This window comes from Oryctolagus cuniculus, chromosome 5 (assembly GCF_051225735.1).
Source record: "Oryctolagus cuniculus isolate XC-2025 breed Fujian yellow rabbit chromosome 5, ASM5122573v1, whole genome shotgun sequence".
Classification (NCBI taxonomy): domain Eukaryota; kingdom Metazoa; phylum Chordata; class Mammalia; order Lagomorpha; family Leporidae; genus Oryctolagus; species Oryctolagus cuniculus.
The window spans coordinates 163,888,973-163,916,029 of record NC_142871.1 but is presented as its reverse complement, the minus strand read 5'-3'; the positions used below and the strand labels follow the sequence as shown (position 1 = coordinate 163,916,029).

At 50.7% G+C, this 27,057-nt stretch overlaps 2 long non-coding RNA genes across 3 annotated transcripts in view; one reads left to right on the top strand and one right to left on the bottom strand.

The window, feature by feature from the left end:
* Positions 1 to 840: 840 nt before the first annotated feature.
* The window catches only part of LOC138849840 (uncharacterized), a 50,561-nt gene continuing 24,344 nt past the window's right edge, over positions 841 to 27,057 (bottom strand). The window contains exons 1-2 of one of the 2 annotated variants that reach the window (XR_016234829.1): positions 20,648 to 20,786; positions 841 to 3,190 (exon numbers count right to left, since the gene is read on the bottom strand). This is a non-coding gene — a long non-coding RNA (uncharacterized LOC138849840). Of the gene's footprint in view, positions 3,191 to 20,647; positions 20,787 to 27,057 lie in introns of those variants that run through there. The other variant, XR_016234828.1, reaches the window with a different exon arrangement.
* On the top strand, positions 20,926 to 24,017 carry LOC149126842 (uncharacterized). The gene is made up of 3 exons (XR_016234831.1): positions 20,926 to 21,033; positions 22,268 to 22,426; positions 22,535 to 24,017. It is a non-coding gene; the product is annotated as an uncharacterized LOC149126842 (long non-coding RNA).

The following is a 27,057-nucleotide window of genomic DNA, read 5'->3' as shown; positions in this document are numbered from 1 at the left end:
CAGATGCCCATGGAGGAAACACATTGAGAAGCTTCCTAAGGCGTAAGCATCGTTGGCGGCATAAAACCGCACGGTGCCACGTCTCTCCCCCGCTGCGAGGGCCATCCCAGAACAGCCAGCAGGAGAGCGCAGCTCCCACGTTCTCCTCTCTCCCTGTGCTTTCACGGCCTGGAGGATTTCATTAGTAGAAAAGATGACAAGAATAACAAGGATGACGACCAGAGTTCCCGGCGGTTACCGGGATTAATATTAACCGGGGATCAGAGAGCCCCTTTCAGCGGTTTACTCCCATCTTTCTCAGGCCACCGCTGGGATGGCACTCGTCGTCAAGGTCCAGATCCAGCCTAAGCCTTCCCAGCCCTGCCCTCCCTAGCAAATGGAAAATGCAGGTGCTGAATTAATTAACTTTGACTTTCAACAACTGTTGAAGAAAAGTCCAAGATAAGCTAAATGTAACAAGGTGGGTGAAATTTCAATTTATTTCAGAAAAAAAAAGGTTCTAGACCCAGGCAACATTCAGGACCCAAGTTGGTCTTCCATCTCTGTTTAATCCCCAAATGGCCGCAATGGCCAGAGCTGGGCTGATCAGAAGCTAGGAGCTAGGAGCTTCCTCTGGGTCTCCCACGTGGGTGTAAGGGCCCAAGCACTTGGGCCATCTTCTACTGCTTTCCCAGGCATAGCAGAGAGCTGGATTGGAAGTGGAGCAGCAGGGCTCAAACTGGCGCCCATATGGGATGCTGGCACTACAGGTGGCAGCTTTACCTGCTACGCCATAGCAGCAGCCCCTAGAGTACGTCTTGTTTGTACGTGAAGCTAGGTTGCATAGCATCATATATGGAGGCTGCTTTGAACCAACTTTTATTACCCAAGTACAGAAACAGATTTTGACCAAACTAAACACGATAAATTTTAAAACAAATTTTTGTACATCCCATGCAATATTTTGGACATACATACAATAAGAAGTCTATGATAACTCAACCATATCCTAACTCTCTTCCTCCTCACTACCATCACCTTCCAAGCGAATGAAAGTGCCAGATTACTGATTAGGATAATTTAACCCTTACACTATCCTGCTGGTCATGGAATATGAGAGGGAGTGGTTTGCATATATACAAATCAAGACAGATGAGTGTACTAATCTCCTCCAGGAACCTAACTTACTTGGTTGGTAATGAGAAAAGAATTCAGTACAAGGGCCATCGCTGTGGTGTAGCAGGTAAAGCTGCCGCCTGCAGTGCCAGCATCCCACATGGGCAGTTCGAGTCCTGGCTGCTCCACTTCCAATCCAACTCTCTGCTGTGGCCTCGGAAAGCAGTGGAAGATGGCCCAAGTCCTTGGGCCCCTGCACCCATGTGGGAGACCTGGAAGAATCTCCTGGCTCCTGGCTTTGGATCGGTGCAGCTCCGGCCGTTGCAGCCAACTGGGAAGTGAAACAGTGGATGGAAGACCTCTCTCTCTCTGCCTCTTCTCTCTCTGTGTAACTCTGACTTTCAAATAAATAAATAAATCTTTAAAAAAAAAGAATTCAGTACTGCATTTTGTAAGATTTCTACTTTTTCACTAGTAGCAAAAAAAAATCAACTTTCTAAAGGAAAAATCATTTTTATTTCTTTGACAGGAGAAACATTGTGTGTGTGTGTTTAAAGAAATAAAAACTTTCGCCAGTGGTGCTGTGGTGCAGTGGGTTAACGCCTTGGCCTGAAGAAATAAAAACTTTTGTTTGTGAGTATTACATTGAGAAAGTTTGAGTGGAGAACAAAGCCCAAGGAAGCCAGTAGAAGAAGCTACTGTTCAAAGTTCATGGAAAAGTTTCTCTCAGAACCAAATTTTGAAATCCAAAAATTTTTCATAATATTCATTTTAAAGGACTTATTTATTTGGAAGGCAGAGTGACAGGGGTGGAGAGAAAGAGAGAGAGGGAGGGAGAGGGAGAGGGAGAGTGACCTTCCATTCACTGGTTCACTCCCCAAATGCCCACAACAAGCAGATCTGGGCCAGGTCAAAGCCAGGAGTCAGGAACTCCGTCCAGGTCTGCATGTGGGTAGCAGGAACACAAGTCCTTGGTCGTCAGCTGCTGCCTCTCAGGTGCACGAGCAGGAAGCCGGATCAGAAGCAGAGCATGGGGCTGGTGGTGTGGTGTGGCGATGCAGGCCTGTCTGTGAGCGCTGATTCGAGCCCCGGCCGCTCTCCTTCCCTGCTCATCACGTGCCGGCGAAAGCAGCGGGAGATGGCCCCAGTGCGCCTGGGTGAAGCCCCTGATTTCTGGCCTTGGCCTGGTTCAGCCCTTGCTGCTGCAGCCATCTGGGGAGTGAACCAGTAGGTGAAAGATTTCTCTCTTGTCTCTGTCTGTCTCTCTGTCTCTGTCTCTCTCTCTCCTTTTCTCTCTGTAACACTGCCTTTCAGGTAAATAAATAAACCTTTAAAAAAAAGAAGAAGAAACAGAGTAGCTGGCAAGGGAACCAGCACTGGGGATAAAGGCAGAGCACTCAGAGGCTTAACCTGTGCCACAATGCCCGCCCCCAACCACTCACTTCTCACAAACTTTTTTTTTAGAAGATTTATTTATTTGAGAGGCAGAGTTACAGAGAGCAGCAGAGAAATGGAGAGAGAGGTCCACAATGGCCGGAGCTGTGCCAATCTGAAGCCAGGAGCCAGGAGCTTCTTCCTGGTCTCCCACACAAGTGCAGGGGCCCAAGCACTTGGGCCATCCTCCACTGCTTTCCCAGGCCATAGCAGAGAGCTGGATGGAAAGTGGAGCAGCCGGGACTTGAACTGGAGCCCGTATGGGATGCCGGCACTGCAGGCGGCTGCTTTACCTGCTACAGAGCCAGTCCCACTTCACAAACTTTTTGAAGACCCCTTGTTTGAGCTGTGTTTGCTTGGTTCTTTGGGTTTGCACAGCTGCAGGGAGAAACGACATTCACCTTGGTCAAAGTCACGCTCTCCCCAGCTACGAGGGATTTGTGGGTGCCTCACCGAGAAGCCTGGCTCAGGGAGAGTTCTGCTGAGTTCTGCAGGACTTCTGGAAAACCTAGACCGCAGATGGGCATGCAGTAAGGAACTTGTGGTAGCTTTACATCTGTGCTGATTCCAAATCCACCGACGTAAGACTTAAACTGGGAAGTATAAACGCATCTGAAGGCCACGCAAATTGTGCAAAGTCTCAGGCCCCTGCCAGCAGGCACTGCAGTGAGAAATGAGAGGGAGACCGACAAGACAAACATCAGGGCCGATGGAAGTGTCCACACCTGTTTCTAACTCAACACAGCGTTCTTCAAGCACGGGGGAGGGGGGTGTGTTCTGCTTAAAGCTGGTGCCCGATTGTGCCAGCACTGCCTCTCCGGGTGACCCTGTGCGGCTGTGGGCGGTTCCATCACGTAGCTTCCCCACGGGCTTAACGCAGCGCCGGGCTCTGGCTCGGTACTGTCAGGGCGCCTTGCCTAGCTAAGGGGCATTGTTGGGCTGTCTGGAGACCACTCGGGGCTGTTCAGACGAGAGGCAGGAAGGTTGAAATGGGATTACTTGTGCTCTTCACTTTGTAAACAAGCAACTTGATTTAAGAGTTGGAATCGCTTTCATTTGGTTTGGTTAAAGCGCTTTGGAAGGACTTCATTTTTGAAATCCCATTTTCATTTATTTAAAAGACCGGTAGTTCTTTTCTTCTTAATCATTTGTTAATAAACCCTGCATGTGAAGCTCAAGCTGTCAGACAGTGTCTCCCTAACACCACTCAACAGCTGTGAAATGGGATAATCACCTGCTTATCCTCCTGTCACTAATTCAAATGCTAATTGTACCCCAGACCCTGGCTTGTTCTCCGACCGGAGCGGAGCGAGGCCAGGTGTGCGGCACTCTGGACGAATCATGGGCCCCCCGGGTTCACTTGCAGTGACACTGACAAAACAACACACACACACACACACAAATGAATCAACACATTGCTCATAACTGTGAAAAATTAGAAATGACCTAAATGTCAAATTACAATGAAATAGGCCAAAGCAAACAGCCATGGGAAAGCAGTATTGGGCAATCACTAAAAGGGTGTCTATGAATATGATTGAATAACGTGCAAAAAATACCTACTTAGGCTGAGTGAAAATGGCACGGTGCAAAACTGCGGCGTGATTACAAACATGGCAAAAACGGCACAGGAAAACACAATGTATGATAGCCCTGGAACTGCAATTGATCCACATTTAGATCATAACAGCTAGGATGATCCTGGGGTTGGGGTTTCGTGATAAGTTCCTTTTCTCACAGAGTTCACTTTCAGGAGGAAAAAGCCAAAATACAAATTAAGAACACAATAACTCACTCATAGAGTGACAGTTCAAAGAAGAAATTCACAAATGGCTATAGGCTACTTTAATTGGAGTCATGATAAAGGAACCTCCAGAGGAAGCTTAAGCCCCAGCAAAATGTCCAAGATGAGAGAGAGCTTTAAGAGGTTGGAGAGATGGGGCCGGCGCCATGGCTCACTAGGTTAATCCTCTGCCTGCGGCGCCGGCATCCCATATGGGCACTGGGTTCTAGTCCCGGTTGCTCCTCTTCCAGTCCTGCTCTCTGCTGAGGCCCGGGAGTGCAGTGGAGGATGGCCCAAGTGCTTGGGCCCCTGCACCCGCATGGGAGACCAAGAGGAAGCATCTGGCTCCTGGCTTTGGATCGGCACAGCGCCGGCCATAGCAGCCTGAACCAACAGAAGGAAGACCTTTCTCTCTGTCTCTCTCTCTCACTGTCTAACTCTATCTGTCAAATAAAAAAAGAGGTTGGAGGGAGTGAAGGAGCGAGCGGAAGTGAGTTTGGGTTGATGGATCATGCTGAGGGTAGGACAGCGAGGGCAGAAGAGAGAGACTAGTCAGCAGGCACTGCGGGGCCACGTGCAAGAGGTAGGGGTAACCAAGGAGAAAAAGAGGTCGGTGGATTCAGGACACATGTTGAAGGTCAACGTGGCAAAAATCACCGGGGAAGCAGATTTGGGGGTTTTGGGTGGAACAAGAACCTCCTATCTTCTGGATTTTTGCCATAACAGCTGAATCCACTGTAGTTTCACTCACCGAGCTGAGAGTAAGTGGCAGAGGAACAAGTCTGTGGGAGAAAACTGAGAGCTGCATTTTGGCCGTTTTATAACTGAAATGCTTGTTAGGTCCCCCCATTAGGGTGTCAAGTAAACGGTCCAGTAACTCCAGGACCTGGACCTCAGAGAGGAGTCGGGGCTGGACACAGCTTGAAGGTTCGCATCTTGCCGGTTGGCTTTAGTCCACTTTGTGGCTGGGTCATTTATAAAGAACAGGGACCAGTAGGGGGGCAAGAAAACTTCATGTACTGTAACAGGAGAGAGGAGACGCACCAGAGAGAGACACAGACACTGCTGGGCCAGGAGACTGGAAGGGGCAGGCGGTAGAAAGGGCTTCCCTGTGGGCTGTTTTGATTTTCTTCACGCATCCTAAGACAGCGCCCAGGCTGGCCTCTTAACGCGAAGCCGCCACAGACAGCACCTGAGTGAACCAGCAAGCTGTGTTACAAACAAGCGCTGTTTATGGACACTAAAATCAGAATTTAATTTTTCTGTTTATAAGATAGTACTGTCTCTCTCCCCCATATTGTTTTCAAACATTTAAATGTGGAAAGACCATTCTAGTTCAAGGGCCATTCAAACACCAGTGGAGGGTCACGGCTGGCTCCCAGGCCATGACTGGCTGACCCTTGTGGTAGAGACGAGTGTGCAGTCCATTCTGGTAACACCAGCAAGTCCCCAGAGACCTCCGCCAGGCCTGGCTCTTTGCTGGTGAGAGGTGGTGCAACCACTGGGCTGGGGTTTGGAGAAGCCACAGCTCCCTCAGACCTCTGGCTAGCAGATATTGAATTATTTTCCTTTCAACTGGGATTTCCCCAATATTTCTTTGAAAACTATGGATTAACTCTACCATTAAAAAGTTAGAGGTGGGGCTGGCCTGTGGTGTAGAAGGTTAAGCCTCCATTAGGCCAGCGCCGCGGCTCACTAGGCTAATCCTCCACCTAGCGGCGCCAGCACACCGGGTTCTAGTCCTGGTCGGGGCGCCGGATTGTGTCCCAGTTGCCCCTCTTCCAGGCCAGCTCTCTGCTGTGGCCCGGGAGGGCAGTGGAGGATGGCCCAAGTACTTGGGCCCTGCACCCCATGGGAGACCAGGATAAGTACCTGGCTCCTGCCTTCGGATCAACGCGGCGCGCCGGCCATTGGAGGGTGAACCAACAGCAAAGGAAGACCTTTCTCTCTGTCTCTCTCTCACTGTCCACTCTGCCTGTCAAAAAAAAAAAAAAAAAAAAAAAAAAAAAAAGAAGGTTAAGCCTCCATCTGTGATGTCAGCATCACATAAGAGTCCCGGCTGCTCCAGTTCCAGTCCGGCTCCCGCTACGGCCTGGGAGAGCAGTGGAAGATGCCCAAGTGCTTGGGCCCCTGCACGCACATGGGAGACTCAGAAGCGGCTCCTGGCTCCTGGCTTTGGATCAGCCCAGCTCCGGCCGTTTGCAGTCATTTGGAGAGTGAACCAGTGGATGGAAGATCCCTCTCTCTCTCTGTGTGTAATTCTGCCTCTCAAATAAATAAATACATCTTTTTTTTTTATAAAGTTAGAGGAACAGTCAGTCCTGATGTTGTACGCAGTTGATCTGCACCTTCATCTGCACCAGGCACCTGAGTAGAATTGAAACCTGGGGCGGTTTTGAGTACTAGCTTTGCAACCTCAGCACTCAGCCCTTATGTTGAAATTTCAAGGCAGTTCATCTATAACTGTTTAGAGTTCAGCAATATTATGGGCATGTTTGATTAACTGAATTGAAAACACTGAAGTGGGGGCTGGTGTTGTGGCATGGCAGGTTCAGCCACCACCTGCAACGCTGGCAAACCAAATGGGCACTGGTTTGTGTCCCAGCTGCCCAACTTCTGATCCAGCTCCCTGCTGATGGCCTGGAAAAGCAGTGGAAGAAGGCCCAAGTCCTTGGACCCCTGCATCCATGGGAGAGATGGAGGGAGACCCTGGGTTTGGCCTGGCTCAGCCCCAGCTGTTGCAGCTATTTGGGGAGTGAACCAGCAGATGGAAGATCTCTTTCTCTCTCTCTGTCTCCCCCACCCCAACTCTGACTTTCAAACAAATTTTAAAAAATACTGAAAAGAGAAAATTCTTTTGAATATTCTAATTTACTCTCAAATTAAAAAAAACCCTATTCAAATTATCTTTGAATCCTATGTGGTCTCACATGTTAGGAAGAATATGAAAATGGTTTTAAATAAATATGTGGCTCTAGAAGTAAAGAAAAATTCAGAGCGAGAAAAGTAGAGAACGATCATTTGCTTTAAGAATAAATGCATTGATGATGGAGATAAATTTACTTACGAGACCAAAATGACGTTCACATGACATCCCAATGTTCTTCTAGGGCTACTCTGAAGAATTTTTAAATGTGTAAAATACATTACATAGGGTGGCATTGTCGCTCATCAAGTTAAGTTGCCACTTGGGATGCCCGCATCACATACAGGAGCGCTGGTTGGAGTCCGGCTGCTCCACTTCTGATCCAGCTTCCTATAATGTGCTGGGAAAGCAGTGGAGGATGGCCCAAGTGCTTCCGGCTCTGCCACCCACCTGGGAGACCTGCGTGGAGTTTCTGGCTCCTGACGTTGGCCTGGCCTGGCCCAGCCCTGGCTGTTGTGGCTATCTGGAGGGCGAATCAGTGGAAAGAAGATCTCTCTCTCTCTCTCCCTCTCTCTCTCTCTTTCTCTCTGTCTCCTACTTTCTCTGTCACTCTGCCTTTCAAATAAATAAAATAATTATTTAAAAATTAATGAAATTTTTTAACAATTGGAAACTCTCTTTTTTATACAGATAGAATGTTATTTATATTTTTTCAGACACATTTCCACATTTAACTTTCTTCCTATCCATTAAAGAGTCCTAAAATAAAATTACATATTTCAAATTTTAATCACTAAAATGACAATTTATTTTAAATGTGCTTTCAAACAGTCACATCTGGGTTAGAGACCCACCCACCGAGAGTGTGCATTTCACTCAAGTGGCCCCTTGTGTGCCTACTTCAATTCATGGCTCTGTGAAGAGCCCTTTAAGAATCTAGACCAAGAATTTATGTTTCCACACAAGGTACCTTGAAGTGGTGCAGAAGAGCATAATCTTGGCAAAAGACCATCTGGGGTGCCATTCCTGACCCCCGACTAGCTGTGTCATTTGGTCAAGCTATTTCCTTTTTTGAGCCTTGATTAATCCCTACAATGGGAAAATACAATCCCTGAGACTTGAGGCTGCAGGGGGTTCCACAAGGTTCCATATGGAGAGCTCCTAGGCAGGGCCTGGGAGATGTAGGGACTCCTGCCTTACTTCGCAAAGCAAAACGCACTCAAGTTCCAGGCAGCCTCTGCACACGGAGCGGGAAAGGACAAGCCAGAGTGTTGGCACGCAGTCAGTACTCAATAAACATTTAGAGGTCGACGAGTTAATTATCTAATTAGTATAACCAAGGACCTTCCATAAAAGAACAACAGAATCGCAATGCTTTGTTTCGCGGAGGTTTTACAGGCTCTCCCAGGAATGAGTCACGTCTAGAAGGCCACATATTGCACAAGGAGCAGCAGAGGCCGAACAGGGCCGGCCTCATGAGCTACGGGGGAAGGATGCTTCTCTCTTTGTTTTCAACCAGTTTGTTCTTTCGTCCAACCTGCTTCTAACCAGTGCTGTGGACTTGTTCCACTGGCTGCCCACAGAAGCCCCGTGAGCTCCCACCACCACCCTCTCTGCCTTTCCTACCCTGCGACCAGCACCACCCTCACCAAGCTGACTCACTTGGCAACGAGCTCAGATGCTTGTCAATCAGTCAACATCCTGAGCTGAGGGTTGCAGACACAGCTGAACGCTAACTGTGGATAAAGGTGACATCGGAAAATCCAGGTGGCTGGCTTGACTGAGCCATATTCCTAACGAGCAAGCAAAGGAAGCAGATTGAAAGAAAGACAAGAGCAGATGTGCAAGGAAAAGCACCATGAGAAGCCACACAGCCCCTGAGTGGCAGATGGATAGGACAGCTGCCCAGCGCCATGCCATCTGAGTCCTGGTATTAGTTACCTAGCCCTGGAGGCCCCAAGCATTCACAGCTGCCGAGTGTCCTCTCTGTCGGCCAGGGATATGCGTCTGGGGCACTGCTGGTTGGCGCAACGTGGCGTTCTGTACTGTAAAATGGAGTATCTGGTGTAGCATCGATCATCTGACCCGTATGAAGCCCTGCTGCGAACCAGCTGAGATATTTTCTAGGGTGACGAGACGAGAAGACACAGAGTTGTGTTGTTTGGAACAGCACTTGGCTCCGCAAACTCATGCAGATGTTCACTTGCAAAGACTCACGTCAGTGGCTGATGATGAAGGGTGGAGGCTTGATCTCCCTATGGTGCCCAAGAGGTGAGCCTGGTGGCAGGTCTTTGGGTCACTGGGGGTTTGCCCTTGGAAGAGAGTTCTCCCCAGAGAGTGGATTATACAAGTCAAGTGTGCTTCCTGCGTGGCTCTCTGCGTCCTGATCCACTGTGCAGCCTCCATCAGATGCCAGACTCACTGGCTACCCCGTACTGAACTGTGAACCTCCAAGCTGAGCTGAGAGAAACCTGCCCTTGTAAGTTGCTCCTCTTAGCTATTTTAGTTGTAATAAGGGAAAGTCGTCCAATACAAGCTGCTGCTTCAGATACTAACTCCCAGTCTTTTTACGTTGTCTCACTAACCTATTAAAAGCCCGAGCTTCAAAGTATTCAAGAAAATGCAGCTGGAATTACAGACTTTGCTAAGTTTTTTTTTTTTTTTTTTTTTTTTGACAGGCAGAGTGGACAGTGAGAGAGAGAGACAGAGAGAAAGGTCTTCCTTTGCCGTTGGTTCACCCTCCAATGGCCGCCGCGGCCGACGCACCGCGCTGATCCAAAGGCAGGAGCCAGGTGCTTCTCCTGGTCTCCCATGGGGTGCAGGGCCCAAGTACTTGGGCCATCCTCCACTGCACTCCCGGGCCACAGCAGAGAGCTGGCCTGGAAGAGGGGCAACTGGGACAGAATCCGGCACCCCGACCGGGACTAGAACCCGGTGTGCTGGCGCCGCAAGGCGGGGAGGATTAGCCTAGTGAGCTGCGGCGCCGGCTGACTTTGCTAAGTTTTAAGCACTTGCTGCATGGGTGTGCCTGGCAAACTCACAGCTGAAGAGCAGCCACTCTTACTGGACTTCTGACCAATCTGTAACAGCCCAAACCTGGATCATGGTGTCCACGCCATCTTTTTCCCAAGATTTGTTCTCTCAGGTGAATTCACTTCTCATATCTATTAGAATTTTGAAAGTGTCTGAATTATTCATTCAGAGGACTAACCCTCTGCGTGCCAGGAACAAAATTACTTTCTATAACATTAAGTCAAAGAAAAGGTCGTGATGTTGCTTTAATATGTGAATTTAAATCTATCTAGCATGAAGAAGGAGAATCAGCCCACGCACAAACTCTGTCGAGCTGTAAGCCTGCCTGGGTAAAGTCAAAGCAAAACTGCAGGGATTTGCACACCCGTGTCAGAGAAGCTTGACACCCCAAGGCTCCAAAGTGGGAGCGACCCAACTGTGCATCCGTGGATGAGTGAGCGAGATGTGGTCCACACCAGCAACGGACCATAATCCAGCCTTAAACAGGATGCATGCACACTACACACGTGAACTCCGAAAACTCTGTGCTAGTGAAATACGAGGATCCTTCAGAAAGCTCATGGGAAGATGGAATTTAACGAGGTTTATTTTGATACAAAAGAATTTTTTAGCCCATGCAATGGTTTTTCATAATATGTGTTTGTCATGAATTTTAAAAAAAGATATATTTATTTGAAATAGTTACACAGAGATACACACACACACACACACACAGAGAGAGAGAGAGAGAGAGAGAGAGAGATCTTCTATCTCCTGGTTCACTCCTCAAGTGGCCACAATGATGCAGGCTGAACCAGACCAAAGCCAGGAGCCAGGAGCTTCTTCTGGGTGTCCTACATGGGTGCAGGGGCCCAAGCACTTGGGCCATCTTTCACTGGTTCGCAGGCCATAAGCAGGGAGCTGGATCAGTAGAAGAGCAGCCAAGACTCAAACTGGCACCCATATGGGCTACGGGCATTGCAGGTGGAGACTTAACCTACTAGGCCATAGCGCCAGCCCTGTATTATGGGTTTTTAAAATTTAATATTTGTTGATTTTTATTTGAAAAGCAGAATGACAGAGAGATCTTCTAACCACTGGTTCACACCCCAAATGCCCACAATAGCCAGAGGTGGGACAGGCCAAAGCCAGGAGCCAGAAACTCGATGTAGGGCCCTCTTGTGAGTGCAGGAACCCAGTACTTGAGCTAGTACCTGCTGCCTTACTGGGTGCGCGTGAACAGGAGGCTAGATTGGGAAGTAGAGGCAAGACTTGATCACAAGTGCTTAGATATTGGATGGAGGCTTCCCCAAGCAGCCACTTAACCTGCCGCACCCCAATGTATGCGCTATTATGATTTTTAATAATGTAACGGGCTTTAGTTTTCATGTGCAGTAGGTGTTTAAATCTTGCAACAACAGTTAAAGGGCCTGCCCCTAGCAAGGGGACAAAGGAACAGAGACATGCAGTGGCTTTGTTCAAGGTCACAGAACTTGTATCTGGATCCACAACGGATTCTTTCTCAGGGCAGTGACACAGCTGTGTGGCAGCCCCTAACAGACCGACACTATCCACCTTAAGAAAGAATAGCAAATGCACAAGGGGAAAGAGGAACAACAAAGAGGTCTTCCTCTTTGCTAGAACTGCTTTCAAAAGGTGAAGCAGGAAAATTCGTATTTGAATACCTCGTATTTGTAAAAGCCTGCAAAGACCAGGCAGGAAACCAGAAGGGCAGGGAGCTGATCAGGGCCGGGTGGGTCTCGGCTACCCAGGGAGCGCAGCCCCAGCCGAGCCCCTGCTTCTCGGTGCCAGCCGGTGCACAGGTGTTTCCTTGCCGCCTCCTCTGCTTTCTTTCCAGAGAAACTAGAAATCTGGAATTTTATTAAAAATCTCTTGATTCAAGCCGGCGCCGTGGCTCAATAGGCTAATCCTCCACCTTGCGGCGCCGGCACACCGGGTTCTAGTCCCGGTTGGGGCGCCGGATTCTGTCCCGGTTGCCCCTCTTCCAGGCCAGCTCTCTGCTATGGCCAGGGAGTGCAGTGGAGGATGGCCCAGGTGCTTGGGCCCTGCACCCCATGGGAGACCAGGAAAAGCACCTGGCTCCTGGCTCCTGCCAGGATCAGCGCGGTGCGCCGGCTGCAGCGGCGGCCATTGGAGGGTGAATCAACGGCAAAGGAAGACCTTTCTCTCTCTGTCTCTCTCTCTCACTGTCCACTCTGCCTGTCAAAAAAAAAAAAAAAAATCTCTTGATTCGTCATTGTTGGCAATTAATTCAAATGTTTTTATTATAAAATAATAAAACTATGGAAGTCCCAGAGAAACCCCCTCCCAGGCCAGCACTCTATGACCTCCAGCCCAGAGCACAGCTGTAGAGGGGGAGGGCAGAGGAGGTTGGATGTCACCTGCCCCCTCACCCCAGTTTCCTGCTGGGTTCAGATTTGCTACCAAAAAAACAAAAAAGTGGAACCCGCCCCATTGCCCCTCCCACCAGCCCCTACCTAGAGCAACCCCCACCACCTCTTTTAGTCGAGACTCGGATCTCTCTCCATTTCTCTGAATAACTTGTTTAGATCGTCACCTCCTGTTTCATTTGTTCCGATTGTAGGCATTTGCCATGGATTTGCCACTCCGAGAGCCATTTGGCTCTTTCAGTCTCTATCCTCAACACACACACTTACATACATGTACTCACATACAGATACACACATGTACTCACACACATACATACTCACATATATACATACTCACACATATCCATACACTCACACATATATTCACACATAAACTGACACGTGTACTCACACACTCACACACAGTCACATGTGCATGCACACATATTTACACACATACTCACAGATACACACATGTAGTCACACACAGGTAATGACATTCACACACTCACTCATACACACATACATATACATACACACATACACACATATCCACACACATGTACTCACACACATGCTCACACACATGTACTGTCACATATACTCACACACTCACACCTACATACACATATACTCACACACATACATGCATACACACATGTACTGACACATGTACTCACACACATACCTTCACCAACATTTTCTGTGGTTCATCTTAACTTGTCCATCATCCACTGCTTCCATCGCCATGACCGTGAAACCCCACGCAGAGTGGAGCAGCGTGGTGTGTTCTAAGGACCTTCCTACACAACCATTTCCCCGGAGTGCATAGCTCAGTGCTGTACGTCCCGCCCTCTAACTCGGGCTCCAAGTCTCACCCAACCAGCTGGGCCACCTGCAGACCACAGGCAGTACATCAGTTTTATCTGAACTCTTCCAGAGATTTCCAGAGATGTCTGAGGACTCACAGCCCCAGAGAGCAGGGTCCCCGCAGGGTCTTTCTCCCCACTGCTCTGGGCACCCCGTCCACCTCCGGCACAGATGGGGGTCCCCTTTTCTAGCACTCCACAGTCCTTCCCCCAGGAATTTTCTGAGGTGCATGTGAACTTTATGTGTCTAGAAAATGTCTTTACTATTCTCCCACACACTGGAGTGTAGGGGCTGGCATTGTGGTGCAGCGGGTTAAGCTGCCGCCTGCAATGCTGGCATCCCATATGTGCACAGGTTCAAGTCCTGGCTACTCCACTTCCCATCCAGCTCCCTGTTAATGCACCTGGGGAGGCAGAAGGTGATGGCCCAAGTGTTTGGGCCCCTGCACCCAGGTGGGAGATGTGGATGGAGTTCCTGGCTTCCTGCTTCTACCGGCCCAGCCCTGGCTATTGCAACCATATGGAGAGTGAATCACTGGATGGAAGATCCCTTTCTCTCTGTCACTCTGCCTTTCAAATAAACAAATAAATCTTTAAAAAAGTTTGAGCATTGGAGCCAGCATTGTGGTGCAGCAGGTAAAGCCACTGCCTGTGACATCCCATATGGGTGCTAGTTTGTGTCCCAGCTGCCCCACTTCTGATCCAGCTCCCTGCTAAATGGCCTGGAAAAAGCAATAGAAGATGGCCCAGGTGTTTGGGCCCCTGCCACCCATGTGGGAGACCCACATGAAGCTCCTGCTCCTGGCTTCTGCCTGGCCCAGCCCTGCCTGGCTACTATGGCCTTCTGGGATGTGAACCAGTGGATGCCAAATTTCTCTCTAACTCTTAAAATAAATAAATAAATCTTTTTTTAAAAGAGTTTGAGCACAGAATTCTAGGATGGAATTAAATTCCTCAAGGCACTGCTTCATTGCCCCCTAGCTTCCAACAATACAAGGGTACTTCAAAACTGTCATGGAAAAATGGTATTCAAAGATTGGTTTATTCTGGTGCAAAGCAATTTTGAAGTAGGATATGTATGGGATCTTCCTAAAGTTTGTGGAAAATGCATGTTACGAAAAACCTATACAGAGGCTGGCGCTGTGGCGCAGTGGGTTAAAGCCTTGGCCTGAAGCGCCACCATCCCAATATGGGCACTGGTTCTAGTCCTGGCTGCTCCTCTTCCAATCCAGCTCTCTACTGTGGCCTGGAATAGCAGTGGAAGATGGCCTAAGTCCTTGGGCCCCTGCACCCATGTGGGAGACCTAGAGGAAGCTCCTGGCTCCTGGCTTCGGTTTGGCACAGCTCCAGCCGTTGTGGCCATTTGGGGAGTGAACCAGCGGATGAAAGACCTCTGTCTCTACCTCTCTCTGTAACTCTTTCAAATAAATAAAAATAAATCTTAAAAAAAAGATAGAAGAAAGGAAAGAGAAAGAAAAAAAGAGGAGAGGAGAGGAGAGGAGAGGAGAGGAGAGGAGAGGAGAGGAGAGGAGAGGAGAGGAGAGGAGAGGAGAGGAGAGGAGAGGAAACAAGTTTAAAAGCTCCACCCCTTAGCCCTTTGCAGCCAGGAGCTCTTTAAGGAACGCCGGCCTGGAGCCCTGAGCAGAGGGCCTCCTGCCCAGGGCTGTCACCTGGTGAGAAGGGAAACACTGAGGGATGTGGGCATCCACGTTTTCTTCTGAACTTTGACCCTGACCTCAGGCAGGAAAGGGCTAGCAGTCGGGAGCAGCGAGCAGCCTGGCTGCCTGTGTCTGGGGGTGCCGAGGGGCGGGGTCACGTGGCTCAGGGCCCCTCCACCTGCCCGAGCTGGGGGGTTTTGGAGAACACATTCAACAGTGGGTGTTTATCTCGACACCTACTTCCAAGCCTTCGCTTCCTTCAAAATAGCACTTGCCTCACTGTCCAAACACAGGTGTCTTTGAAAGTCCCGAGTGACCATTGTCTTGACCAGTTCAACCTATGCCCGGTCTTAAGTCAACTGTTCTCTTTTAGATTTTTAGGAACTCCAATCTGTCCCTAGGAAGACTTTGATGAATGCCTTCAACTAAGATGGTTTCCCATCAACTCTTAGATTAAGTCTCCTGGTATTATCTCAAAGCACTTAGGTTTAAGGTAGCCAGTACTGAAGCCTGTGTTCTGATTCTAGGGCATTCTCTTTAAGATTTATTGATTTTATTTATTTGAAAGGCAGAGTGACAGAGACAGGGAGAGGTCCCCAAATGGCCACAATGGCTGGAGCTGGGCCAGGCCGAAGCCAGGAGTCCAGAGCCCCCTCTGGGTCTCCTATGCCGGCGCAGGGACCCAAGCGCTTGGGCCATCTTCCGCTGCCTTCCTGAGTGCACTAGCAGGGAGCTGGTTCGGAAGTGGAGCGGCCAGGTCTCGAACCTGCACCTTTGTGGCATGCCAGTGTAGCAGGTGGTGGCTTTACCAGCCACGCCACAGCACCAGCTCCTCTAGAGCATTCAAATTCAGCTTACGACAAGGGAGACTCTAAGCCCCCAAGATAAAGTTGGCTTCAATGCACAGGAGAGACAAGCACAGACCATGTGGTAGAGAACTGAAAATCTAGCAGAGAAATTCTATGACCCACAGCTGGGGAGCAGGCTGTCAGCCCAGCAGCTCCGATGCCACCTCCCACATCAGAGCATCGACTTCAACTCCTGGCTCTGCTCCTGACTCCGGCTTCCTGCTAGGGCAGAGCCTGGGAGGCAGCAGTGGTGGCGGCTCCAGTAATCAGGTTCCTATGGCCCTCGGAGACCTGGGTAGCATTCTGGCCACGGTGGGTCTTTGGGGGGTTGAGATGGTGGATGGAATCTCTCTCTCTTTCTCAAATAAAGTAAAAGGACACACACAGCCCGCTGTGTCCGGGCTCCGCAGCAGGAGCCCAGGCTGGGGGAGGCGCCGTGCTGATCAGAGGAGGTGTCTCCCAGGGGACTCCCCGAGCAGCGGAAAATGCTTCCTCGTGGTGGGCGCTGACTCCCGGGAAGTCGGCCAGTGCTGAGTCACCAGGCCCCGATGGAAGGCAGAAGGCAGGCTGCTGTCCCCAGGCTGGGCATTCACGACTCCCCAGAGATCACCAGAATTATTGCAGGGGGCGTGAGTTTTTTAATCCTAGTGTTTTTTTTTTAAGGCATTTTAGAGCAATGCAAAGCTACATTCCCTTAAGTTTTCTTTTCCTTTAGGCATTGCCTCTGCAGAGGGAGAGAAGAGCAAACTGTCGCAGGGGGGTGACTCTCAGTGCCCCTGAGAGCAAATGCCAGATAAACGCTGAATTGACAAATTCTTCGGATGCTTTTTTGAGAAAATAAGAGGCCAGAGTGTCTCTCTTCACCACTCTCACTCTGCCCCTGGCTCCCAGCCCCCTGCCCCTCATCAGCAAACTCGATTCTCTACAGGCTCCCCTTGCCTCCTTCAGAAACACACGCAAGATCTGCCAGACGCTAACGCTGCCGTGACTCAGAAAAACCCAGTGCAACAAAGAATTCTAACTATTCCAAAGGCAGCCAGAGAGCCAAAAACTCTTCGTGTGAGAAACCCAGCGCCGGATGTGCAATCTCACTCCCCGTACCAGCCCTGGAGCACGCTGTGCCCTGGAAGCCAAATCTGACTTTCAGATTTCAACCCAGAGGGGTGCGTGTGTGTGTGTGTGTGTGTGTGTGTGTGTGTGTGACATCAACCTGATGCTTCTGATGCTGAAATTCTGTGATTTTTAAAAAGGATTTATTTGTGTATTTGAGAGAGAGAGAGAGAGAGAGAGAGAGAGGAGATTCTATCTGCTGGTTCACTCTCCCTACCCCAAATGGCCACAGCCATGTCTGAGCCAGGCCAAGGCCAGAAGCCAGGAATTCTATCTGGGCCTCCCACATGGGTGACCTCGGCCCAAGCACTTGGGCCGTCTTCCACTGCATTCGCAGGTGCATCGGCAGGGAGCCGGATTGGAAGTGGAGCAGCTGTGACTCTGGTATTAGATGCTGCATTGCAAACACCTGTTTGTGCCACATGCCAGTCCCAAATTGTGAGTTTTTTTAGAAAAAAAAAAAGATTTAACTAATACTATTGCTTATAAGAATGAAGGGAAACAGCATCCATCGCCCTGTTAGAGAGTTTAGGTCTCTCTTATGTTAGAGATTGGAAAGTCTGCTTGAAGAGTCTATTCCTACCCAAGCTCCCGCTAGCTCTTCCCTTTCATCATTAAACAAACAAAGAGACACACTTTGTTATAGATGAAACACGACTGCCGAGCAAGATATCCTGTCCTGGCTGATGAAGTCAAAGTGGCCCCTGCATTCTGGTGAAGTTCAAGGTCCAAGTCACCAAGTGCAGTTTCAAGGTGGATCTCCCTCCAGCTCCCGTGGAGGCCGTAGGAAGATCATTTCCCTCCTTCCTTGTGGTTCCCTGAAGAGCAACCACAACAGCTCCTCGGGCCACCAGACACGGGAACATCTGAACTAAGGCACTGCCCATTGCTAGCACGGGACAAGTACTAGGAACAGAACTACCCCTGTGTATTTTTTGTTAGTACAACAAAATACCCAAGACAACTAAGTTTACAAAGACAAAAGGTTTGTTTAGCTCATGGTTTTGGAGGTTCACAGACCAAGGTCAGGTAGCACCACTGGTTCAGCATCTGGTGAGGATGGTGGACGCCGTGGTGGTGCAGGGAGCAAGTGCATTGGAAGGACCACAGGGCCAGCCAGGCAGCAGAGAGAGAGAGAGGCTGGGCATGAACTCAGGGCTTTGTAACAACCCTGTCATGAGAACCACCTTCCTAGGGCCTGTGCCCAGTGACTGTAGGACCTCCCACCAGGATCACCTCCAAAACACCACTGTGGAATCAAGTTTCTACGTTCTTAGTGCCATCAACACGTAAGTGGGTTTTAAAGTTCTGCAGGGTTTGAGAACCACACCCACGCCGCAGTACCAACAGAGGATTTAGCCTGGAAACAACACCCTGTCAGCGATGCTGGTTATCATCTGGCAGTTTTCACCAGATTCTGTCTCCGTGGCATGGAGGAAACATGGGCACGTCAGCCTAGCAAGGTGTTTTAATGGGAGAAAGAGGATAAATGCACTCCCTGTGCAGCCACGACAAGAATTGTAAATGTTATAGCAAACAATGTAAAGGCTCAAGCTGTTGCAGGAGAGAACAATGCAAGCCATTTAAAGCAGTATTTAAAGGGACATAAAAACTCAGGCTGGTCACCTGGCCCCGAAGTGAAGCTGCCAGCTAGGAGAACTGTGTCCGTCCAGAGTGCCTGGGCTCAGCATCCACCTGTGGCTCCCAACTCCAGCTCCCTGCTAACGCAGACCCAAGAGGCAGCCGCAATGACTCAAGCAGTTGGGTTCCTGCCACCCCCATGGGAGACCTGGACTGAGTTCCCAGCCCCTGACCTTGGCTTTCCCTGGCTGCTGTGGGGTGTGAGTGAGGACCAGCCAATAGCAGCCCTCTATTTTTTTTTTTTTTGTCTTGCTATATCAGTCTCTCAAATGAAGTTTTTTTTTTTTAAAGAAATATAAAAACTCATGTATAATGAGGTTGCTTTCTAAATGTAGGATACTGGGGTTGGTGCCATGGCTCACTTGGTTAATCCTCCGCCTCTGGTGCCGGCATCGCATATGGGCGCCGGGTTCTAGTCCCGGCTGCTCCTCTTCCAGTCCAGCTCTCTAAATGTGGGATACTAAATTACTAGTGCTTCAGCTAATTATTTTTTTCTCTGGTTCTGCTTCTAACTTTTCTACTTACTTGGAAGGTTAAGAAAAAAAGACGCTGAACCTTCCTTTGTTCATACCCTTGCTATCAAGAAATTCCAGAGTGCAAGTTTGCAACTGGTCAGTGAGAACTTCCAGGAGAAAACAATACTGCGGCCTTGGTCAGTGTCACGGCCTGGGGCCCAGGTGCTGTGGTTCCACTCCGGTCGCCCATCCCTGCCTGCACCCCAGTTTGCCCAACACACCTCTGAAACCTCCCTGGAGGGCTCCGTGCCCCCCAGCTCTGCTGGTCTCTGTGCACGCGGCTGCTCCCTGAAGATGCACCGCGTGGTCTGTGGCCTTCCCAGCACGCTGCTTACAGCTGTCCTCAGCGAGAGGCCAATGCTGCTGGCATCTCTGCTTTCTTGTGGTCTCTGGTTCAAGTCCCGGCTGCTCCACTTCTGACCCAGCTCCCTGCTAATGGCCTGGGCAAAGCAGCCGAAGATGGCCCAAGTGTTTGGGCCCCTGCATCCATGTGGGAGACCTGAATAAAGCTCCTGGCCATTGTGGCCATCTGGGGAAGTGGACTAGCAGATCAAAGACCTCTCTCTCTGTAACTCTGCCTTTACACACTCCACAGTCAGAGCGCGGGCTAGCTCGGAGGGCAGTGGCCCCATCTCGGAACTGAGTTTAACACTGTTCAGTTGTTTAAGGAATGGCAGGTACATGCTAAAGAAGGGGAGGAATATTCAAGGTGAGAATCTTCTGAAGTCTACTGCCAGCCCTTTGCACTCCTTATATGGCCCAATGTTTCCTGTCCAGACATCTGGCAGCTGTCACTCAGCACACTGATGTACTGCAGTGAGAGTGTAGTGAGCCAAAGGCCAATCTAGGCCAGTCTTGGCCCCTAAACTGGTATGAACCTGGTCCAGGCAGGGGATGTGTTTATCTCCAGGGCAGCGGGGACCAAACCTGTAGGCCCTGAGAGGACAGGCAGCACTCCCAGGTGGCCCAGCGCCGCTCTGCACTGCCCCCTGCAGGTGCCCTAGTCCTGCAGGGAAGTCTGCGTGGACTCCCAGGCTTTCCTTTGATGTCTCAGTGGATGCTGCCGCCGGCCCTAAGTCTCCCACACTGCGAAACCAGCATCCCCGGGACTGCAGGAGCCTCGCCTGCACCCGGCCAGCCAGCATCCAGAGTGATCCGAAAAGGAAGATCTTTGGAACACATGTTCACGTGCAGGCCTCGGCCCGTGGCGGAAGGGGGCGGCCTGGAGGATCTCGGAGCTGCCTCCTCCCGCGCCCACCTGTTAGCTCCCAGCTCCTTGAGCCGACCTTTGTCAGCAAGACATTCCTCCACCTGGCTCTCCTGTCCAGAGAAAGCTCTTCCTCCCTCCCTCCTCCCCTCCCCCTCCCTCCTCCCTCTCCCCCTCCCCCCCTCCATTCCTTCTCTGCAGGCCGTGACCTCCCCAGACCTCTCCGCTCTGTCCCGCTGCCTCCGGATTCTCCCTGTGCAACTTGCTCGCGGTGGCCAGCGCAGGTGTCGCTTGGCTGCCTCGCCATCTCCTCCACCAGACAAACTGGTTCAGCCGCCCACCGCGTCTCAGGACACCGACACAGAAAAAGCCAAGGCTCTTTGCCACGGTGTAGCGAGGGTGACCTATGGCCCACTTCCCAGCAGAACTCTCGTTTCCAGCGTGGCCTTTAGCGCCTACTTTTCTGCCAGCGTCCGGTCCTCTAAGCCCTCATCAGAATCACCTGTAAGTCTGCTCCCAGCATTCCAGGCTCTCCCCGGCCTGCTCCTCCACACTCTTCCAACTTTTCCTGCAAACCAATTCCAAAGCCTCCGCCACAGCTTCAGGTAGGCGGGCACCGCGGCACAGCAGGTTAAGCCACTGTTTGGACACCTGCATCCATGTCTAAGGGCCTGGCTTCAGTCCTGGTTACTCTGAGCTTCCAATCCAGTCTTCTGCACCTGGGCGGCAGCAGATGCTGGTGAGGAAACCGCGCTCCTGCTACCCTCCTAGGAGACTGGGCGTGGTCCCTGGCTCCTGGCTTCAACTTGGCCGTGGCCCAGCTGCTGTAGGCATTTGGGGAGTAAATGTGTGGGTTAAAGATCTTTCTCTCCCTCTTCTGTGTGTGTGTGTGTGTGTGTGTGTCTCCCTCTTTCCCTGTCACTCTTTCAAATAAATAAATCTTAAAAAAAAAAAAAAAACAGTAACACCACCACTTTTCTGTGACTGATTTTCCTGTGAGTCGGCTTTTTAAACTTTAACTAAAAGATCTGCGAGGCACTCACTTATGAGGAAAACAGTCCATTCTGGTGCACAGTCGTGGAGGGTCATTGTGCGATATGGGGTGGGGCGGTCCTGGTGGCCTGGCCTCTGTGGGTAACGGATGGCAGAGCGTGTGAGGAGGGAAGAGCAGAAACGGGAGAAGGAGGCCAGGCTGAACCCTGGGCAAGTGCACAGTGACCCACAGCCCTCCCACTGAGCCCACCTGCCGTGACTCAATCAAGTCTCTTCCTCAATTCATTAGCCATTCTCATAAAACTTGGGGGGGTTAAATGTTGACCGGAGTTTGGGGTGCTGAATCCTGTCCAAGTCATAAAATGAGTAATTAAGTAAAAACCAATCTCCCCCAAAGGGTGACCACAGGGCAGGTCTATCTTCTTCTAGTTTTCATTCTCTCTCTGAGAGTTCTTTTTTTTCCCCCAAGATTGATTTGTTTACTTGAAATAATGGAGTTATAGAGAGAAAGAGAGAGACAGAGACAGAGAGACAAGGAGAGAGATATCTTCTATCCACAGATACACTCCCCTAATGGCTGCAACGGCTGAAGCTGGGCCAGGCCTAGGCCAGGAGCCTGGAACTCCATCTGGGGCTCCTGCCTGGGTGGCAGGGGCCCAAGTCCTTGGGCTATCATTTGCTGCCCTCCCAGAGGCATTAGTGGGGAGCTAGAGTGGAAGTGGAGCAGCCTGCGGGACTCATAAGGGAGCCAGCGTCACAGGCTGCGGCTTCAAGCACTGTGCCACATCGCTGGTCCCAGTAGTTAACATTTCCATCATTCACTTTCCAACAATTTTAACCCGACAGAAGGATTCAAAAATAGTTATCATTTCGGTTCCTTGGTATTCATATTGAAATCAGTTGAAGAAAAGGAAAGAGAAGAAGGGTGGAGACACTCGATCCTAGTTTAAAAACAGCATTCTTCATCACTGGTTCAATTGCTGATTGAATTTCCATGTGTTTCAGGTACCAGACTTTTCTATTCTATTGTTTTTAAATGCAGGCTTTTTTTTTTTTTTTTTTTGTCATGGAGGAGACAAGTCTGCTTCAAGATCTGATTCTTTATCTAAATAGGTTCAGCAAATAACCAGTTGGCATTCAACGAAAGTGGCACAGAAGACAGTTGAAACAAACCCAAAGAAAACGGAACTCTCTCATTCAGTAGCAAAATTAACGACTTCCAACCCCTGGAGAGCAGCTCACTTCTTCACCAGTCAGGAAGCCCAGTCTGTCTCTGCATCCCCCAACGTCCCAGGGCCTGGCTACCTTCCCGGGTGGGGCTCGCAGGAGCTCCCGCCGACCTGATGCACGCTGGAAGCTGCAGAATCTTCCCTGGTTGAGCTCCCCTCCCACACAAAACAAAACTGTGGGAGGCGGTGGGGTGAGGACCAGCTTCAGCCACAGGCACAGCCGCGGCCGCGGCACCCTCCAGTGCCCCACCGCAGGGACTGCCTGGAGCCCCTCGCCTTGGGTTGTCAGTCTGAGCATTAAACCCTGCCCCGAATCCTTGGCTGCAGCTTCCCGACCCCCGGCCGCGAGGTGATAACACAGTGAATCTGCCACTCCTTCCTTAGGTCCCCAAGAGCTAATCAAAGTCTTGGTTTTATCCCAAAGAAAAACCCAAGGGTCAACTTGCATGTTGCTTTTGATGTGTCTGCTAGGCCTTAATACCAGCATGTGCGCATCTCCTCATCAACTTCAGAAGGAAGCTCTAATGTTACATGCCCTGGTTTCCTAAGATTAATAAAGTTAAGAAAAGAAGTAACGGGGGCCGGCGCTGTGGCACAGCGGGTTAATGCCTGGGCCTGAAGCGCCGGCATCCCATATGGGCACCAGTTCGAAACCCAGCTGTTCCACTTCCTGTCCAGCTCTCTGCTATGGCCCAGGAAAGCAGTAGAAGATGGTCCAAGTCCTTGGGCCCCTGCACCCACATGGGAGACCCGGAAGAAGCTCCTGGCTCCTGGCTTTGGCTCGGCTCAGCTCCGGCTGTTGCAGCCAATTGGGGAGTGAACCATCAGATGGAAGACCTATCTCTCTCTCTCTCTCTCTCTCTCTCTCTCTCTCTCTGCCTCTCCTCTATGTAACTCTGACTTTCAAATAAATAAATAAATCTAAAAAAAATTAAAAGAAGTAATGAAGGAGAAGCTAGGGTGGGCAGTTAAGCCTAGTGGTTAAGATGCTGGCTGGCCAGCGCTGAGGCTCAACAGGCTAATTCTCTGCCTAGCGGCGCCGGCACACCGGGTTCTAGTCCCGGTCGGGGCGCCGGGTTCTGTCCCGGTTGCCCCTCTTCCAGGCCAGCTCTCTGCTATGGCCAGGGAGTGCAGTGGAGGAAGGCCCAAGTGCTTGGGCCCTGTACCCCATGGGAGACCAGGATAAGTACCTGGCTCCTGCCTTCGGATCAGCGCGGTGCGCCAGCCGCAGCGGCCATTGGAGGGTGAACCAACAGCAAAGGAAGACCTTTCTCTCTGTCTCTCTTTCTCTCACTGTCCACTCTGTCAAAAAAAAAAAAAAAAAGATGCTGGCTAAGATGCCTATATCCAAGCTGGTGTTGTGGCACACCAGGTTAATCTGCTGCCTGTGATGGTGGCATCCCATATGGGCACTGGTTTGAATCCCAGCTGCTCCACTTCTGATCCAGCTTTCTGCTAATGTACCTCAGGAAGCAGTGGAAGATGCCCCGAGTTCTTGGGCCCCTGCCACCGACATGGGAGACCCGGAAGAAGCTCCAGCCTCTGCCTGGCCCAGACCTGGCCATTGCAGCCATTTCAGGAGTGAATCAGCAGATACAAGATCTCATCCCCGCTCCATGTCTCTCTCTCTCTCTCTCTCTCTCTCTGTAACTGCCTTTCAAATAATAAATAACTCTCTAGAAAAAAAGCTGCCTGTGTCTCACACTGAAGTCCTCAGGTTTAACACCCATTACCAGCTCCTGACTCCAGCTCCCTGCTAATGCACACTCCTACACACTGCCAGCTTTACATCCATTAGGTAAAAATATTTACATTTCTTTCCTGAATAAGCCGAACAGTTTCATAAAAAAAGAAGACTTCAGATAATTGATCTCTCTCCAAAATAATGAAAATAAACTTTAAATGTACACAAAAGGGAAAGGAATGGTGACAAGCTATGGCACGAGGTCACAGTAGTTATCTAGAATATTGAGGGTCTAGAAAGAGGCCAGGACACTCTCCAAAGAGGGCAAAACCTTTGTGCCAGGGAAAGGCCCCGTGGGGATTAAGCCTCCCGTTTTCATGGCTACATTAGATTGCTAGGGTGACTTTCATTTTTTTTGTTTGTTTGTTTGTTTTTGTTTTTGACAGGCAGAGTGGACAGTGAGAGAGAGAGACAGAGAGGAAGGTCTTCCTTTACCGTTGGTTCACCCTCCAATGGCCGCCGCGTTGTGGCTGGCGCACCGCGCTGATCCGATGGCAGGAGCCAGGTGCTTCTCCTGGTCTCCCATGCGGGTGCAGGGCCCAAGCACTTGGGCCATCCTCCACGGCACTCCCTGGCCACAGCAGAGAGCTGGCCTGGAAGGGGGCAACCGGGACACAATCCGGCGCCCCGACCAGGACTAGAACCCGGTGTGCCGGCGCCGCAAGGCGGAGGATTAGCCTAGTGAGCCGCGGCGCCGGCCGCTAGGGTGACTTTCATTTCAGGGTGCACGATACCAAGTTCTGCTTAGTAGAGAGGCTGCTTCGTTCTACACCTGCCACCCCCCCCAAAGCAAAAGATAGAGAGAATTCGTCATGTTTGAACCTTCGGGAAAGAACACTCAGAGGCATTTATCAGACCTGACGAAGCACAAGGAATGAATCAGAGACAGATACATCAAAAAATGAGGAATCTTTTTAGAAGCAGCCGTTAAATGCAGGAAAGTCAAACTTTTTTTTTTTCAGTAAAGGAAATATAATCCTAATTGAGGACCCTCTACCTGGCTAATGTAAATGCTATGTTAACTAATCATGCCAACAAAATCAGATGTCGTTGAAATAAGAGGTGTGGCGTGTTTGGGGGCGGGATGGCGGCAAAGTGGGGGACTCTTTTTGAGAGCGTACCTGCAGCTGAGGGTAGCAGGAGACAATGCTCCCTGCAGGCCAGAGTGCTCACGGGCAGGGGGAGCAGTTTCCACAGCCTGTGGGGTAGCTGCGTGGGGGGTGCTGCCTGGAGACCTGGCGGCAGGCCTGCACCGGCTTTGTCACCAAGACCAAGACACTCTCCCTGCGTCTCTCCAATAAAACGGAAACAGTTTACAGAGGCTTACAAACATGAAAGGAATGATGACAACACACATTGGAAAGAGGCCCCAGTGTTTGCTGGTAGAATATTTAGGATCTGTTTGGATTCAGAACCCTTGGATTTGAAGCTCAACAGCTGTGGGGCCCTGGCTAAATCTTCTCTCCTCTCTGGGCCTGTTTTATCAGCTGTTAAGCAAAAATTATATTTCTCACCTCTGACCCCTGTATCTCTTCCATCTCCAAATCCCAAGCCAGAATTACTAAAACGTGGGGCTGCACTGCCCATGAGGAGAATTGTCCTAGCACGGTGGATACACTCGCTAGGGTCTAGATGTTGTTTATGCCCCTTCCTCCCAAAAATTCACATCTGTCCAGACCTGGTTTCCATGTAACAGTGTTAAGAGGAGGTGGGCCCTTTAAGAGGGATTAATGAAGATATTAATTTGCTCACGGGAGTAGGTTCTCACTCTCACTGGGCTACACTGGTTATCATGAGAGTGGGATGCTGTCAAGTGCAGCTGGCACTTCTATCTCCCTCTCTGCCTCTCTCTCTCTCTCCCTCCTTTCCCCGCCCCCATCTCCCCGCCTGGCCGCATGATGACATCTTTGTGAAGCCCTCCCCAGAGGCCAAGTCTGTGGCGGCTTCCAGAACCAGGAGGCAAAGCGAGGCTCGGACTCAGGCCTCCTCACGTCACAGCAAGAAACAGCCTAAAACCACACCGCACACACACACAGGGGGCCTCCATCTCTTCTCCTCTCCAGGCTCCTGGTCCCGCTTCTCCGGCCTGAGTCTGCCTGTCTCATCTCCACACCCTTCCTTCATCCCATACCCTCCCAAATCAAATCCACCAGGGCACAACCCTGGTTAGGGCCACTGCACCTGTCTGCCCCACCGTCTGCCCCGCTGGCACGCCACGCCCGCCTCGCCCGCCTCACCACTGGCTGCTCGCCGCTCCCAGGCTTCCCACCTCTGCTATCCTGGGGCCAGGCCTTGGGCACTCCTCCCACCCCTTCCAAGGTGCACTTGCTTCTCCTTTGAGTTCTCCTCCCTTCTGTCCAACACCGCCATCTTGGTTTTTATCAGGGCACTTCGGTTGCCTGAAAGAAAAAGCCGGTCAGCCCAGGGGTATCTCACCGGTGAGCATAAGAAGGCCTTGTGGGGCCGGTGCTGTGGCTCACTAGGCTAATCCTCCGCCCACGGCACCCGCATCCCATATGGACACTGGATTCTGTCCCGGTTGCTCCTCTTCCAGGCCAGCTCTCTGCTGTGGCCCGGGAGTGCAGTGGAGGATGGCCCAAGTGCTTGGGCCCTGCACCCGCATGGGAGACCGGGAGGAAGTACCTGGTTCCTGGCTTCGGATC